General features: G+C 40.1%; 1 protein-coding gene across 3 annotated transcripts in view; it reads right to left on the bottom strand.

Annotated features, from left to right (window-relative positions):
* Positions 1–11456, bottom strand: part of LOC311081595 (uncharacterized protein) — a 35204-nt gene extending 23748 nt beyond the window's left edge. For all 3 annotated transcript variants that reach the window (XM_084112143.1, XM_084112144.1, XM_084112145.1), the window contains exon 1: positions 11342–11456. The gene's annotated coding sequence lies outside the window, so the exon portion shown is untranslated. The remainder of the gene's footprint in view (positions 1–11341) is intronic.
* Positions 11457–16143: the final 4687 nt, after the last annotated feature.

Below are 16143 nucleotides of genomic sequence, written 5' to 3'. Positions count from 1 at the left end.
TCCTGTTCTCCTCTTTGGGTGGTGTCTCTTCAAGATATCTAAAGAAACCAGGTGCTACCCCCTTGGGGTACATGGATTGACCTAAACAACTCTAAACAATATTTGGTATGGGTATTTAAGGGTAGGTGACAGAGCAGTCATTGGGACTCTTTACCAGGAACGACCCCCATACAGTGCTGTTTCAATGTTCTCCTGTTGGAACACACTCACACACCACTGTGTGTCTCTGTCAGGAATGCATTGCTTACTTTTAGAGTCATCTTTGAGTAATTGATGTCATGTATTTTTCTGAATTGGCTTTTAATCATTTACTTCTGTAATTGGCATGATACATTTTTACCTGACAAATAAATGTTACATCTTGATTTATTCTGGACTCATGAAATCATTATCCTGAAATCATTATTTTAGTAGTCTAAGAGGAGGCTGGTGCTCCCGCAGCTCTGTGTCCAGGATAGGTCAAACTAAAGGTGCATATGAATGGAGCAGTGGCACGTCATCTGAAGACCTGTTGATTTCTGTCTATCACTGACTTGGCAAGTTGTACGGAAGTGGCTAAATAAACTACACTTTTCTGTATGCGTGAGCAGTAGGCAACCGACTTAAGAGGTATTAGCCAACCCTGCACCCTCTGACCAAGATCAGACTGGCAAGGCTGTGTCCGAGAGATCCACGTAAACCCGGGGTGTGTGACTCTGTGCGGCATCGGGTCCCTTAGTGAATTAATAATTGAAAGTATGGGATGCTCAGAATAATCAAATATCTAAATTAATTCATAATCAATATTTGTGTAAGAATTGAGAAATTAGGAGATGCCGGACAGTCTGGTTGAAGAGCGACCAGACCCTGAGAGAACAAAGGACCTCTCTGGAGATTAACATTTGAACTGGCCCTCGTGCACCACTGAGACGAAAGTCTCACCTCCGAGTCATCCAAATCTACAACTCTTTCCCCCTTCTCTCACCCCCTCTCTCTCATGCTCAGATGATCACCTGAATTCACCCAAGAAAATGTATAGTTTAATGTGAATGATTACCGCAGTATTTTCATGTTTGATATCATTTAAAATGTCACAGTGCGACTGGTACAAATGTCTCATTTCCAAATATGTAAAACACAAGGTAATAAGGTTTTTAAGAGTTTAAAGATAACTGACTTACAAAGGAAGGTGATCTGACAAATGGTCACACACCCCCAAAAGGTGCAACCTCTGAATGCATATTTCTTTTGTTAGTACAGGTTTCCATGTGAAAGGTTTGTCTATATAATGAAATGCAGCAGGGAGTTCGAGGCCTTTTCTGTAACTCAGATTAGCCCGTGAGGCTGAAAGTGTGAGATTTCTCAGCCTAATGTATTTCTTAATGTTGGGTTGCATCTCTTCTCTCTATTCCAGAGAATTTGATGTTTTGTATCGATTATCTTTGAATTGATTATGAAATTGGCATGATACATTTACCTGACATAATAAATTGTTACATTTGATTATTCTAACTGACTTTGACATTATTTTCATTAAAGGTCCCGTATTATGCCCATTTTCACAAGATGTAAAATAAGTCTCTGATGTCCCCAGAGTGTGTATGTGAAGTTTTAGCTCAAAATACCCAACAGATCATTTTTTACAGCATGTTTAAATTATCATTTTTTGGGGCTCAGAAAAACGCGCTGTTTTAGTGTGTGCCCTTTAAATGCAAATGAGCTGCTGCTGGACGACCCAGGGGGCGGAGCTTCACAAGCTCGCGCTCAGTCTCTCAGGAAAATTTCATCTCACGGAATAATGATAATATCTGAAACTCTCAGTAACGGTGTTCATTTCGAGTCGGACAATAATGCCTACAGAGTCAGAGTGCTGTATAGAGATGAAACAGGTATAGTTTAGTAGTTTAATTATGGTTATTATAACGTATTTGTCATCTGCTTGTATGTATCCATTATTTATTAACCCTCTGAGGTCGGCAAACGCGCCGGCGCGTTTTGCTGGATTTTCTCCACATTGTAGCACTGTAGCCCTCAAACCGTATTCACTTTATAGCCCTTAATTCTGTAATTGTGGACAAATGTGGGCACAGAGGACTCAGAAGTGATCCTATTTTTTATTTATTATAAATGTTATATCACTGTCTTCGATAAAATTTTGTCCATCCATTTATGGTGTGTTTTTTTATTTTGGGGGTATTTTTGAATTTTTTTTTCTTCAAAAAGTACCATATTTTCTATGTAAATTATGCTTATTTTTTTTAGTGTGAGTTTTTGCCATGATGAGAATGTTGTACAGGATCAGCCCTTCATTTGTGTGTATGTTAGATATGCATTGTATTGGATCTATTGATTTATTTTTACAAAAAACAAGAAGAATGCTCTAAATTACAGTTTTTGCTCTAAATTACATTACTTTCACTTTCACTGTCACTTTCACTTTCAATGTCACTTTCACTTTCACTTTTTCCCATTCATTTCTATGGGTGCCCATTTTTGACCCAAATACAAGATTAAGGATTTTTTTTTTTTCACCCACTTAACATTGTAGAATTAAGTCAAAAAAAATTGTGTGTGTTCAGGAGGCAAACTTAGGAAAAGTGGCCAAGTCTTGTACCGCTCAGATCAAGGGAAGTATTTTTTAAAAATAAATCAAGATTATTTTGCCCACATTTGTCCAGAATACGGTTTTAGGGATAAACTTAAATTACTCCGTCATTTATGGTCACACAGAAAAAAGAAATATAAAAAAAGAATCTGTGATATTTCTACTTTTGTATGTGTCCACTTACAATCAAATCAAAACATTGTGCTTTTGTAAAATAAAGAAAATAAACAGGGTGTGCGTTCTGCCTCTCCGTCGCGGTGAACTTTTTTTTCTTGAGCACGTCTATAAACTGAAACAAAACTCAGCGAATACTTGTCACACATTTATGAGCCATATACCTTTATAAACATTTAAGTGTGTACTTTTAAATAATCAGATTCAAACTGAGAACAAATATTCTCTGTTTAAGTAATTTGTATAAAACCAACAAGATGTCCAGCTTCTCAAACGCTTGCTCATTAAATTTAATTTGGCCACGCCCACTCGCGCAAAAGAGATTCACATGCAAATCTCCACATGGAACGCGAATGGCTCATTACCTCAACAACAAAACACCAAAACACTTCACTTCACTTTTCGTCGAGTTTGAAATACGCGCCTGAGCTTACATTGGATTGATTCATTGATTTACATCAGAAGAAGAACGCGATTTGAAGACAAGAAAGATGTAAGGTAAGAAATTCTTACATATATTAGTTTGTTACTGTTGCATAAATTTCACATTGCACTTGAACTGTTGCTAGATATATGGTGAATATTATAAGATTTAGACCCGTGTTTACTGTTACTGTGTTTGTGGATATCTGCTCAAACGTAGATATGTATATGGTAACCATAATGTTTTATATTTGAGCGCGATCGCGTTTGAATGTATCATATTTTGGATCTCGATCGCATTTGAATGTATCATATTTTGGATGAAAGCAAAACGCACCAAACTGCTTCATGTTTTTACTATTATCTCATTTCATATCATCATAACGAATGGAAACATTTGAAGTAACATGATAATCAATATATTTTTCTCTAGCTTAGTTGTTACTGAAATCTTTTGGAAGATTTATACTGCTACAGGTTATTGATATGATTATTTTATCCGCACTGCGCATAGCTTATGCCTACAAGGCACAACAAACCTGGTGTTCATTATATTATGGTTGGAAACATTTGTGTGTGTGTGTGTGTGTGTGTGTGTGTATTCCGTGAATTTTAAAAAGCAATTTTAACCAGAAAAATCCAATATTTATTTACAAAATCGTGCAGGCCTTTCTCTTGATATCAGCATGTTCAGTTTTTTTTTTCAGGGCCCAGATGCCACTGAGGACTTCAACATTCGCATGAGTCTCAGTACGTGAACATGGTAAAATGAAAATCAAACACCTTGGAAATGAAAGGTATGTACAATGTTTTTAGGAATGGCACAAAGGTCTCTGTCTTTGGATCATTGTTTTCAATAAGTGCTTTTTTGGCATTTGTGTATCTTTGGATTATGTTGTGTTGTAAATAAATCCAAACAATTTAAAAGCCATTCTTTTTTAAATCTCCTCATTTATTGTGCAAGGTTGCTCAGAATGACAGGGCCTGATAGCTCCTAATAGGGCCGTTAGGGGAGGGACTTTGTCTTTCTCAGGTGTGAAAAGCTTACATATTAATGAGCTCTCGCATAGAGCTTTCTTACACAAAACACGTTGTAAAATTTTTAAATCAATATATTGTCTTATCTAAATGAGCAGTCAGGGTGATTTTCACATAGTTTTAGAGCAAATATTCTAGGCTACGTGATACAATTTTCAAAAGTCTTGTGAAGAAATAATCAGTATGGGTTTCATGGCCTTATTTCAGTGAGAATTTTTTTTTGTATTTTCACAAACCACGCATAAATGTCATTATCTCAAAACTACAAACTTTTAAATACATGCTGCTGATATATAATTGTAGCAGAGTTTGTGCTGAATACAGTGTAATCAGACTTTAGCCATGAAAATGTCACAAGTAACAGAAATAACCAGAAATGTCAGAGCATGTCAGAACACCTCCAGGGCCCAGAAAACAGCTCAGGGGGGAGGGGGGGGGGGGGGGGGGGGGGGGGGATCTTCAGAATCATTTCAGACAGTCTTCTTAATGTCAAAACAGCCATTATGCGTCAACAAAAGTGCCATGATGGTTGTATTGTTGATTTTCCAAACAGATTCTATGTATTTCAGACGCGTCACATCCATAACAGGGTTTTTGTCACATCCATAACGTTGGTTTTTCCTCATAATACACTTCATAAAAATATATATATTTTAAACATTGATATTTTTATGTTCAGCTAAGACCCCTTCATCATGTGGATAGCAATATTTATACATTGGACTTAAAAGTTCACAGACTTTAAAGGAAATCGAACAGTATACCAAAAACTCTGTCATTTCCCGTCACATCCATAACGCATGCATATTTTCCTTTTTTGGGGGTGCTTAAATATATTTTAGAAAAACATATTTTGCCTGTCAATTCCCCAGATTGGGTGCTCTGAGAATATGCATTTCCAATTTAAATATTGTAAGAAGTTTTTTTTTCTGAGACATTTCACCTGTCATTATGAGTTCAAATGTCACATCCATCACAGCAAAATCTCCAGTGTTGAAATCCTGTTGTTAAGGACTCTTAGAGTAAAGAGTTAATTTTCTGGTGTTGAATTTCAAGGGATTAACACTGCTACTGTAAACCGCACCCTCTGGCTGGTGAAAATATGTAGAGTTACTAAATTTACACCGAGAGAGTGTTATTAGTTACATCCGGGACATTTACGCGCTGGGCGCGACGAAACGATCTGAAACTTTTTTCATAGACGCCATTTTCTTTGACTAGCGATGCAAGGCATACGAGGAGGGAAAACGCAGATATGAAGTGTTTTATCGCATTTATATATGCATTTTATAAAATTTTATTACATTATATTGTTTTATTACAATATGTATGTGCTGTAAACGGCTAAATCGTTCTCAGAAAGGCATTTTCGTTGACGCGCGATGCGGAGCAGACCAGGGTGAGGTTGCTTTTAAACAGAGAAACGACGAAAGTAAGTGTTTTATCTAATTTACAATATGTATTTTATAACATATTGATTTATGGAGAAATTTAAATGCTCTGCGTGCTTAAACGAGCCGAAACCTTTCTCAAAGGCGACATCTTTGACTCAATACGGAGCTGACGACGAGAAGGTTTCTTGTAACGTTAACAGGGAAAACACCGAAAGTAAGTGTTTTTAACCTAATTTACAACATGTATTTCATGGCATTATATTGTTTTATAACGATATTTATGTGATGTGCGCGCCTAAACCTTTCTCACAGACTAACGTTATGCCCTGCATCTTCTTTGACTCGTGACGCAGTGCAGACACAGAGTTTGCTTTAACAGTGAAAACACAGAGTAAGTGTTTTAACTCATTTACAATATGTATTTTATAATGTTATTTTGCTTTATGACAATATTTGTGATGTGCAAATATCATAATGTATTTATCCTCAAACTATCTTTTACTTTTGTTTGCCAGCACACCTATCTTAACTGAAACTTAAAGGGATAGTTCACCCCAAAATGAAAATGCTGTCCTCATTTACTCACCGTCATGTTGTTCAAAACCTGTATGACTTTCTTTCTTCTGCTGAACACAAAAGAAGATATTTTGAAGAAAGTCGGTAACCAAACGACTGATGGACCCCATTGACTTCCATAGTAGGAAAAAAAAATACTATGGAAGTCAATGGGGACCAGCAACTGTTTAATTACCAACCTTCTTTAAAATATCTTCTTTTGTGTTCAGCAGAAGAAAGAAAGTCATACAGGTTTGGAACAACATGACGGTGAGTAAATGAGGACAGCATTTTCATTTTGGGGTGAACTATCCCTTTAACGTTAACTGAAAAACAAATTTTCTTAGAATGTGTAGGCCTAAGTAATTCTTTAAGACTAAATGTTTATGAAAATGTATTTATCAGATTCAATTTTGGTTGATGTTTGGATATGCTTTCATGTTTAAATGTATTGATTTTGCTATTTGTGTTTGCTAGGAGCATTTCCATGCTGCACCAAGTGGCTAAGGCTAACCAGGCTTGGTCTTTAAAGGCTGTACAACTTTACTGCTGTGTCTTACGGCGGACAAGAGGTTCATAAATGCTTCTCATGTTTGGGAAGATGTTTAACGCGTGTTGCTTTTACAAATGCACGTTATAATCGAGTCAAACTCAGTGCTTTAAGAGACAGAGCAGCGTTTACTACTGATCACAGAACAGCTCTTCACTGACACGCTGTGCATTAAAAATAATCTCAGACTTCCTGATTTCATAATCGCAATAAACCAAACCGGTTTAAACACGATTTCCATGTTAATTGCCCAGATATCGCAATATAAAAATGTGATGGTATTGTTGATGTAAACGATATGATTGGCGATATAGAGTTAGTTTCAGCTTACTGTATAGGCACTGAGCAAAATGATGTCCAAAAGACGTCTTTGTCACAAAAGTCGTGCGTTGAAAAGACGTCCACTGAGGAGCCAGAACGAAAAGTTTTTATGACGTCTTTTTTTGACGTGTTCTTCACATCCAGTATAGATGTTCATGGATCCTCCATACAAGGTTAAAAACTAGTTCAAATGTGGTCATTGTGGACAGATTTTCAACATCATATAAGGCAGGGCTGGACTGGGACAAAAAATCGGCCCTGGCATTTTGGTCCAGACTTTCCCACTATATGATCATAAACAGCACCCATCTTTGCACGCCCTTAAATATATGCATACCATCTCCTATTCCTTAAAACCACTAATGCCATGTAATGAGTGAGTATAGGAACGAGTGAGAGTTAACAGATGAAATAAGTAAAAATTTGACATTTATTAATACAGTTGAACTATACTCCACAGTGGTGAATCCTAAAACAAGCTGCATTGGCAAAGCAATACCCGTGTTTCTTACAGGATTTTTGGTAAATCTGTGGTGGGACCTCGGTCCTTCTAGGGGGGGTTGGGGGGCATGCCCCCCCATGAGAAAATTTTGTGCGTTTTAATGTTAAATTCATCAATCTGGTGCACTTTGAGAGTTTTTATAATTTTATAATAATTATAAAAATTATGTACGAGTATGAGATGTATCGGCCCAAAAAGCACGTCGGCCCACCGGGAAAGAGACGGGTATGCCCGATGACCAGTCCAGCCATGATATAAGGTCTATAATTTAGATAGAATTTATACTGTTTCTGGACTAAATTAACACTCTTGGGATGCATTGAATTAAAACTGTTGTTTATTTCAATGTAATTTCCATTTGTAATTGCAAAGCAAATTTTTTCCCACTTGTGTTGCCCTTCATCACAGACATAACACACAGATACTTTGACTATTTCTGTCAGATGTCTACAGAAGGTCTTGACAGAATTAAAGCCCATGTTGCAGGGTTTTTTTCTTTTTTCAAAATTAATATAACCTTGTGTGAAAATACCATATGAAAAGTAAATGCAGGATTAAAAATTGTTTTGCAAGACATAAGGGCACAAATTTAATAGAAAACTTGACAGTTTCCTTGACCGTGTTGAAAAAACGCTTTTTTTTTAACCATCGCGTCATAAGACGTCACATGAGGGAGTCGTTCGCCGGCTCTGCGTTCGATCAGTGTGGAGTAGGTTGGTATTCAGTTGGAGCGGTCATGATTCAGTGTGTTTTCGGTGCTTATTGTATTTCAATTAATCATCGTCGTGGTAAATGATTGTGAATTATTATGGCCTGTCAGGGCATCGAGTCCACAGGTTTCCGAATAAGAAAAAGGACGGTGCGATCTTCCGTGCCTGTGTGCGTTTTGTGCAGGGTAAGAGACGGGACTTCACTTCTGCTTTGAAAAACGCGTTGTGTAGCGTTCACTATAGACCGGATGATTATAATCCCGGCGATGTGCACACTGTCCCGGCTCCTTCATCGGCATGTGGTTCGGCTGCCAGAGGGAAACATGACGCTCACGGATCTGTCAGAGATCACTTATTGTACATCTGTTTTACAAAATGTGCCTTGTCTTAATTTAATTCATTAACATATCCTACATAAACTTGTAATGTAATGCATTTATTTGTTTGTTATTAGTCTGCAGCCGACACTTATTATTATTATAAATATTATTTAATTATTATAAATATTGTGTTCTATAATTTATTTTTAATCTGTACAAACCGACTTTAATGTTTGTGTTGGCTGTTTCTACATATAAAGTTTTTATACAGTAAGACAGATGTGATTGTGATCATTTTTGATCATTTTTTTTATTCATCGTCACCAAATGGGGCCATTCAAAGCCTTTATAAAGTCCCTCTTCCTCTGGAAACTGTCTCCTAATGGCTGACACACACAACACATGCAGGTAAGGGTCTAAATACTAGCTTTGCTATTGCCTGATACATGATTATAATGATCTGAGCATAGTGTTATAGGCTATATATCGTCGGCTAAAGCTAACACTGTTCTCTCGCCCTGCTCTCCTCACACCACAACTCACCGTTATTCTGTCTAACCCTGGCCTGTCCTGCTCACTTGGCTTCATATCAGGCTCATAATTATATGATATCATCATATCAATTATATGAATTATATATATCATACGAGTAAACATTTAGGCTACAATTCCCCCAGCTTTCCGAGCTGTCATTGCGATCCATTGCTTTCCTATTGTTTACTTTGACCGCTCTCCCTCATGTTACGTCACATCCGGTTCGGCGGTTTTCAAATGCGGAAGTAAAATTTTCTCACAAAAACGACTCCAGAAGCCTAAATAGCGTTTTATAAGTATATGTTTATATTTAAATCTAGTTCCTACATTATTTTTCTATACATTGGCTTACTGGGTACTCTAACCTGCAATATGCCCTTTAACAGAGGTTTAGAAGTTGATGATTTACTGATTTTCAGAGATCAGTGTTTGCTTCAGTTGGGCTTTGACCCTTGCTCATAAGTTTTTCTCTGTCCGCTGTAACCCGTGTGTTTACAAAGCACATTAAATGATGTTGAAAATATGTCCACAATGACCACAATGGTAATCTGGCATACTGTGCAGACGCCCAGTGGGCCGACGTGCTTTTTGGGCTGATACATCTCATACTTCTTTTTTTTTTTTTTTCATCGGCCAATTCGTTTTGCTTTGCTTAATTGGCGGGGCTGGGATCTTTGTGCCGGTGTAATGCATTGTTCAAAAAAAGTCAGGGTTAGTTTTTTTTCTTTTTTCTGACAGACCGGCCCATGAAACGTGTAATCAGTGGCCCATTGGTTCTTTTCTTGACTGACACTGGGCTGGCCCAATCACATCTTTAAACACCTCCCTCTGGGCTCTGAGCGTGCAGCAGTGTCAGAATGTATCTGTCAAAATAGTCTGAGAGATGGAGAAGAAATGCAAGGAATGTGCAGAGAAACAGCGTGAAAAATAGAAACAGGCCCTTCAAGCAGACGCTGTAAACTGTGTCAAAATATGTGTTCTGCCCTTCATCAGCTCCTGTGATGATGAGGATAGTGAGGAGGATCAGGAGAGGGATGAGGAAGTGTCCGTCAAGATAAAAGATCATGTGCTTATCTCTGTCAAGTATAGAAATTAGTACAAAACTAATTATGAAAGTTTCCTTTATTTTTCAGTGCATTTGTTTTACAATATATGGCTATTACTGTCATGGGATTAATATTATAACTATTATTAGTGTAATGTAGACAGACACTGTAACCAAAAGAGGTTTGAGTTTTTCTGTTTCATTTGCACACTGAATATGGGCTGGAGCTTTTAATTTTGAACTCTCAAAGTCAGAGGTCTTCAATCCTGCTCAAAGTGCACCAGATTGATGAATTTAACATTAAAATGCACAAAATGTTCTTAGGGGGGGCATGCCCCCAAACCCCCCTAGAAGGACAGAGGTCCACCCACCACAGATTTACCAAAAATCCTGTGAGAAACACTGTTATTGCTATGCCAATGCAGATTATAACTGTAGTATAGGTCAACTGTAGGCTATTAATAAATGACAATTTTGTACTTATTTCATCTGTTAACTCTCACTCGTTCCTGCTCGCTCATTACATGGCATTAGTGGATTAAAGAACAGGAGTTGGTACATTCAAGGGCGTGCAAAGATGGGTGGTGTTTATGATCATATGTAGTGGGCCGATTTTTTGTCCCAGTCCAGCCCTGACAATGACCACATTTTAACTAGTTTTACCCTTGTACGAAGGAGGATCCATGAACGTCTATATCGGAGGTGCAGAACACGTCAAAAAAGACGCCATAAACACTTTAGTTCTGGTTCTCCTCAGTCAGTGACGTCTTTTCAACATAAGTCATGAAATCATTTTACTTAGTGTTTCACCCAAAAATGTAAATTCTGTCATCATGTACTCAACCTTCATACTTATAAGACTTTTGTTCAACTTCCAAACACAAATGAAGATATTTCAGGGGAAAAGAAAATAATCGGGAAGAAGAGAACGGAGCAATTGACGCCCCAAACACCACGCGTCGCGTTATTCTCCGTCAGTCTGAACATGAGAACATGAGGGGAATTATACAGATCATTCAGTCGAACTGACGGATTATTTAAAGTGCAAACTCATTGTTTCAGTCTTTGTGAGGTGAACTGCCCCAAACCGCCTCCCCTGATCTAACACGCAGTCGACTCGTTAAGAAAAAGCGTGGATATAATCTCATCTAATGCCGACACACATTAAGAGAAGGACATCGCTGAACTTACCATTTATGATGGAACTGGTTTGGTTTACGGTAGTCTTAAAATGACGTCTTATCTGAAGATGAAAGCCAGCTTTCAGTTTCGATTTCTTCTTCTTCTTCTCTTGTTTATTGACGGCTGGGAAACCAGCTTTAGGCGCATTAGCGCCACCACAACTCGTGTGGACGAGAACGGAACTGCGAGTTTATCTCTCACAACTCGGACTCGATAAATCATCATATCTCATAATTCTCAGAACCAAAGGAACAATTTGTCAGATAAAAGTTGCAATTACATTTTTTAAATAGCCAGTTAGTTTCAGTCACGCTTCTGTGGATGAACAGCAGGTCTTCTAAATGGGTTAAGTGATGATTTAAGCCTCCTTTAAACTCTTAACAAGCTGTTATATCCAGTGCATGTCTATTGTACAACATAACTCACCTATTAAGAGTGCTGATGCTTGTTTTCCTCCCGCATCTGTTCTTCTACTACTACTTCTTTTATTGAAGAAATATCAAAACAATACATATCAAATGCTAGGGGAGGTATAACAGTATTATAGGAATACATTAAAGTGTATATGCCTGTAAAATTCTGATAGCTTTTGTTTCTTCGAGGGCAATATTTACTCAATATAATGCTTCACTTAATTTTTAAATGCAATAAAACATGTTTTTCCCCCTGAAAATGTACACTTATGAATGTGAAATTTAGCCATCAAAATAAAAACATTAATAAAATAAGTGTGTGGTTGTTTATCTTTGGGTTTACAATAATACCTAGTATAACATCTTTCCACATTAATGTCAAATTTGTATCAACATTTCCAACAATGAAATCAAGTACATTTACATACAAGGGCATTGAGTTGTCTAATCTATTTTAACCTTCGTCCATCAAAATGACCCAAAGCCCTAAAATTATACTTCATCTTTTTTTTTCCTTTTTTTAATCAGAAAGCTTATTTTATTTCATTTTGATATTTTTTTATTTTTATTTTTTAATGCAGGTTTTTTTTGTGTGTGTGTGTGGATAATTTGTAATTTATGCACATTCGTTCAACTTAAATTCAAAATAACTCACAATTTCATGCATAACTCTTTTAATTCAGCTCTCAGTATCTTCATTGTGTGTCTTTGCTGACCTCTTGTGGAAAAATAATAATATAATATGATATTTCATGACTCTAGATGGCCTTATAGCTGTCAAATGAGCTGTTCCTCTGGTCAGTTCTCTTCAGTGTGTTTTCAGATACACGTGTAGACATTATACAATCATTTTTATACGCATTCCCTTCATTCCTGAGGGGGTCAGATTGACCCACGAGGGTATTTCTTACCGTTTTAAATTTTAACCACAAAACTACTCAAATCCATTATTTTTTTAATTTTAATTTTGTGTGTATTCGTGGTTCAAGTGTGACAAAAGTCCTGGGGTCTTGGACCTCTCTGATGAACACTCAATTTTAAAAAAAATCAAACATATTTTCCAGGTCAAAATGACTTAATGTGTTGTTTAATGTAGTTCAGGAAATTGAGACCACCATTTTCAGGAGTTCATTAAGTTTTTCTTATATAATGTATCCTATTTTTCCACACAGAATCAGAGAGCATCTTATCGATCTCCCTGGATATTTCATCATCAACCCGAAGAGCCAAAGCTGTACAAGTTGAGCGGGATATAAGATCAGAGCTCTCACTCTCAATGACTAGTCTCTTAGAAGACATTGATTAAACATTTTTTGGATAACAGGATTAAAGTTTACTGAACTTCTATTCTTTTGACTCTTATTTATAGTAATTCCTAGGTATCTGACTTGTGTTTTGACTGGAGTGTTATAATAAGATGCCCCGAACATTCTCTGACCGCCATAAGCTCACACTTCATTACATTCAGATGAACACCGGATTACTCTTCCACAAATAAATCAGATTTTGAAGAGGGCTAGTCTTTGATGGACCACAAAAGGAGAAATCTAAACCAATGTCCCACTCGCACGCTTCCATGTAATGGCAGTGGATAGAGACCAGCACCAAGCTTTTAGAAGAAGACTCGTGTCGATGCGTCACATGTCGTATAATCCAAGGGTTCAGGGGGTTTACGAAAGGGTTTGATGGAAAACGTACTCGGTTACCTAATGTAACCTCGGTTCTCTCTAGAAGAGGGAACGAGTATTGGGTAAGTTGCTTACGCTATGGGAAAGTCTTCTTTCTTCGAGATCTGAAGCCAAAAATTATCCTTAATTTTGTATTCATTGTCAACACAGTGCGGCAGCCGGCAGACCAAGGCAGGCTGTATTAGCGTGCTCATTGGCTGCTCGGCGGCAACTGCTTAAGCCTATCAGTGAGCCTCGTGAAACGTGGCCTCCAATGAGGGCGCTTCGCGCCCTCCACACCCTTCTAACCGTCAAGATGGGTGTGGCCAGTGTGTATATAAGGAGGGCTCACAGGCTGAATATCTGGTTTTCGTAGTCTGAAGCGCAAAAGCTCGTGGCGTGACACGGCAGGTTACGCAATACTCGTTCCCTCTTCTAGAGAGAACCGAAGTTACATTAGGTAACCGAGTACGTTCTCTTACGAGAGGTTCTCTCGTATTGCGTAAGTTGCTTATGCTACGGGAACCCCTTGTTAACGCCGTGCGCGCCGAGCATCCAGCACTTGAATCCCAGGGAGACCGGGGAAAAACATTCTGCTGGAACAGGTGGCCGGTCGGAGAGACGGGCCAGCACAGCACAAAGCACTTCACTCAGTGTATAAAATAGAGCGGCGTGGCTGGTCTATAAGTATATATCAGTGCAAAACAGTGGGGCCGGCAGTGCGAGCCCACACAGTACATAAGCACACATTAGGGTAAGAAAAGAGCGACATCATCGGTCTTTACGAAGAGAATAACCCCCCGCGCAACAGAGTGGAAGACGGGCGGCCAGCGGTGCGGGCCAGCACCGGTAAACAGCGCGTAACGGGGAATGAGAAACAGAGCGGCCCAGCCGGTCTGAGTATAAAACACTTCACCCTAAGTACCATACCAGAAATATCGCCAGCATGTGAACGTAGTCTGCACATAAGCGACTGGGCAGAGCATACATGTCACTTATACTGACAGCAATTTAGCCTGTAAGGCGGGAACTTCCAGGTTATAAAACCTCACGAATGTCGATGGGGAGGCCCAGCCCGCCGCCATACAAATATCGTGGATAGAAATTCCACTGGACCAGGCCCACGAAGAGGCCATGCCTCTAGTAGAGTGGGCTCTGATACCCAGAGGGCACTGCAGGTGTTTGGAGGCATAAGCTGCTGCAATCGCGTCCACTATCCACCTGGACAGGCTCTGTTTCGAGGCGGCGAGACCCTTGGTGCGTCCGGCGAAGGAAACAAAGAGCTGCTCGGAACGCCTGAAAGCGGCGGAGCGCGTGATGTAAACTCTCAGCGCCCTGACAGGGCATAGGAGGTTATCACTGTCCCCATTATCGGATGCTGGCAGAGCCGAAAGGGAGATGATTTGTGCCCTAAAAGGGGTTCCAATCGCTTTGGGGATGTAACCGTTTCTCGGTCTGAGAATGACTTTCGAGTCGTTCGGTCCAAACTCAAGACATGCAGGGCTAACAGATAGTGCGTGCAAATCCCCCACGCGTTTTACTGAAGACCGAGGGGGGCCGCGGGGGATTCATCCGTCTAGCTCCTCTGAGGAAGCAGATAATAAGCTCGTTCCTTCCTATTGCCTGGCCGCGCGTCGTCTCAGCGAACGCTGCAATAGCCGCCACATACACTTTGAGTGTGGAAGGGGACCTGCCCTTGTCCAACAGCTCTTGTAGGAAGGAGAGCACCCGTGGGACCCCACATGCACGTGGATCCAAGCTCTTAGTAGCGCACCACTTAGGAAACACCGACCATTTAGACGCGTAGAGCCGTCTCGTGAAGGGAGCTCTAGACTGCGTGATCGTGTTCACGACCCCTTCTGGCAGGTCAACGGGTATCCGTTGATTACCCATGCATGCAGAGACCATCGTTCTGGATGGGGATGCCAGATCGATCCACCGGCTTGAGAGAGGAGATCCTTTCTCACCGGGATCGGCCATGGGGATGAGTGCGACAGCCTCACTAGCTCTGGGTACCAGGTTTGGTTCTCCCAACGCGGGGCTATAAGAAGCACTGGGTGGTGCGTTTCCCTGATCCTCGTAATGACCTGTGGCAACAGGGAGATCGGAGGAAAAGCATACAGCGGGAGGCTGGGCCATGTCTGGGACAGCGCGTCCTCGCTTTTCGAGAAAAATTTCGGGCAGTGAGCGTTGTCTCTCGACGCAAAGAGGTCGACCTACGCTCTGCCGAATAGGCGCCAGAGAAACTGGACTGTCTGGGGGTGCAGGGACCATTCTCCCGGGGGAATGATGTCTCTGGACAGTCTGTCTGGAACGACATTCAGGTGGCCCGGCACGTGCGCGGCTCTCAGCGAGCGCAACGAGCGGTGAGCCCACACGAGAAGGCGTTCTGTCAGCTTGCACAGGTTCCTGGATCTGACACCGCCCTGTCGGTTCATATAGGATACCACGGACATGTTGTCCGAGCGGACTAGCACATGGTGATCCTGTATGAATGGGAGGAAGCGCTTGAGCACGTTCTCGACCGCTATCATCTCCAAACAGTTTATGTGGAGGCATTTCTCCTGGTCTGACCACAGGCCAAAGACCGGTTTGCCCTCGAAAAGAGCGCCCCAACCTGAGGTGGAAGCGTCCGTCGAGATAACTTTGCGGTGTGAGATGGCTCCCATTGTCACTCCCCGCTGGTACCAGTCGGCCGCTAACCAGGGCTTCAGTGCTGAAACGCAGCTCT

The sequence above is a fragment of the Abramis brama genome (genome assembly GCF_963993115.1).
Source record: "Abramis brama genome assembly, chromosome: 4".
Classification (NCBI taxonomy): domain Eukaryota; kingdom Metazoa; phylum Chordata; class Actinopteri; order Cypriniformes; family Leuciscidae; genus Abramis; species Abramis brama.
This window is presented reverse-complemented; position numbering and strand designations above follow the sequence as displayed.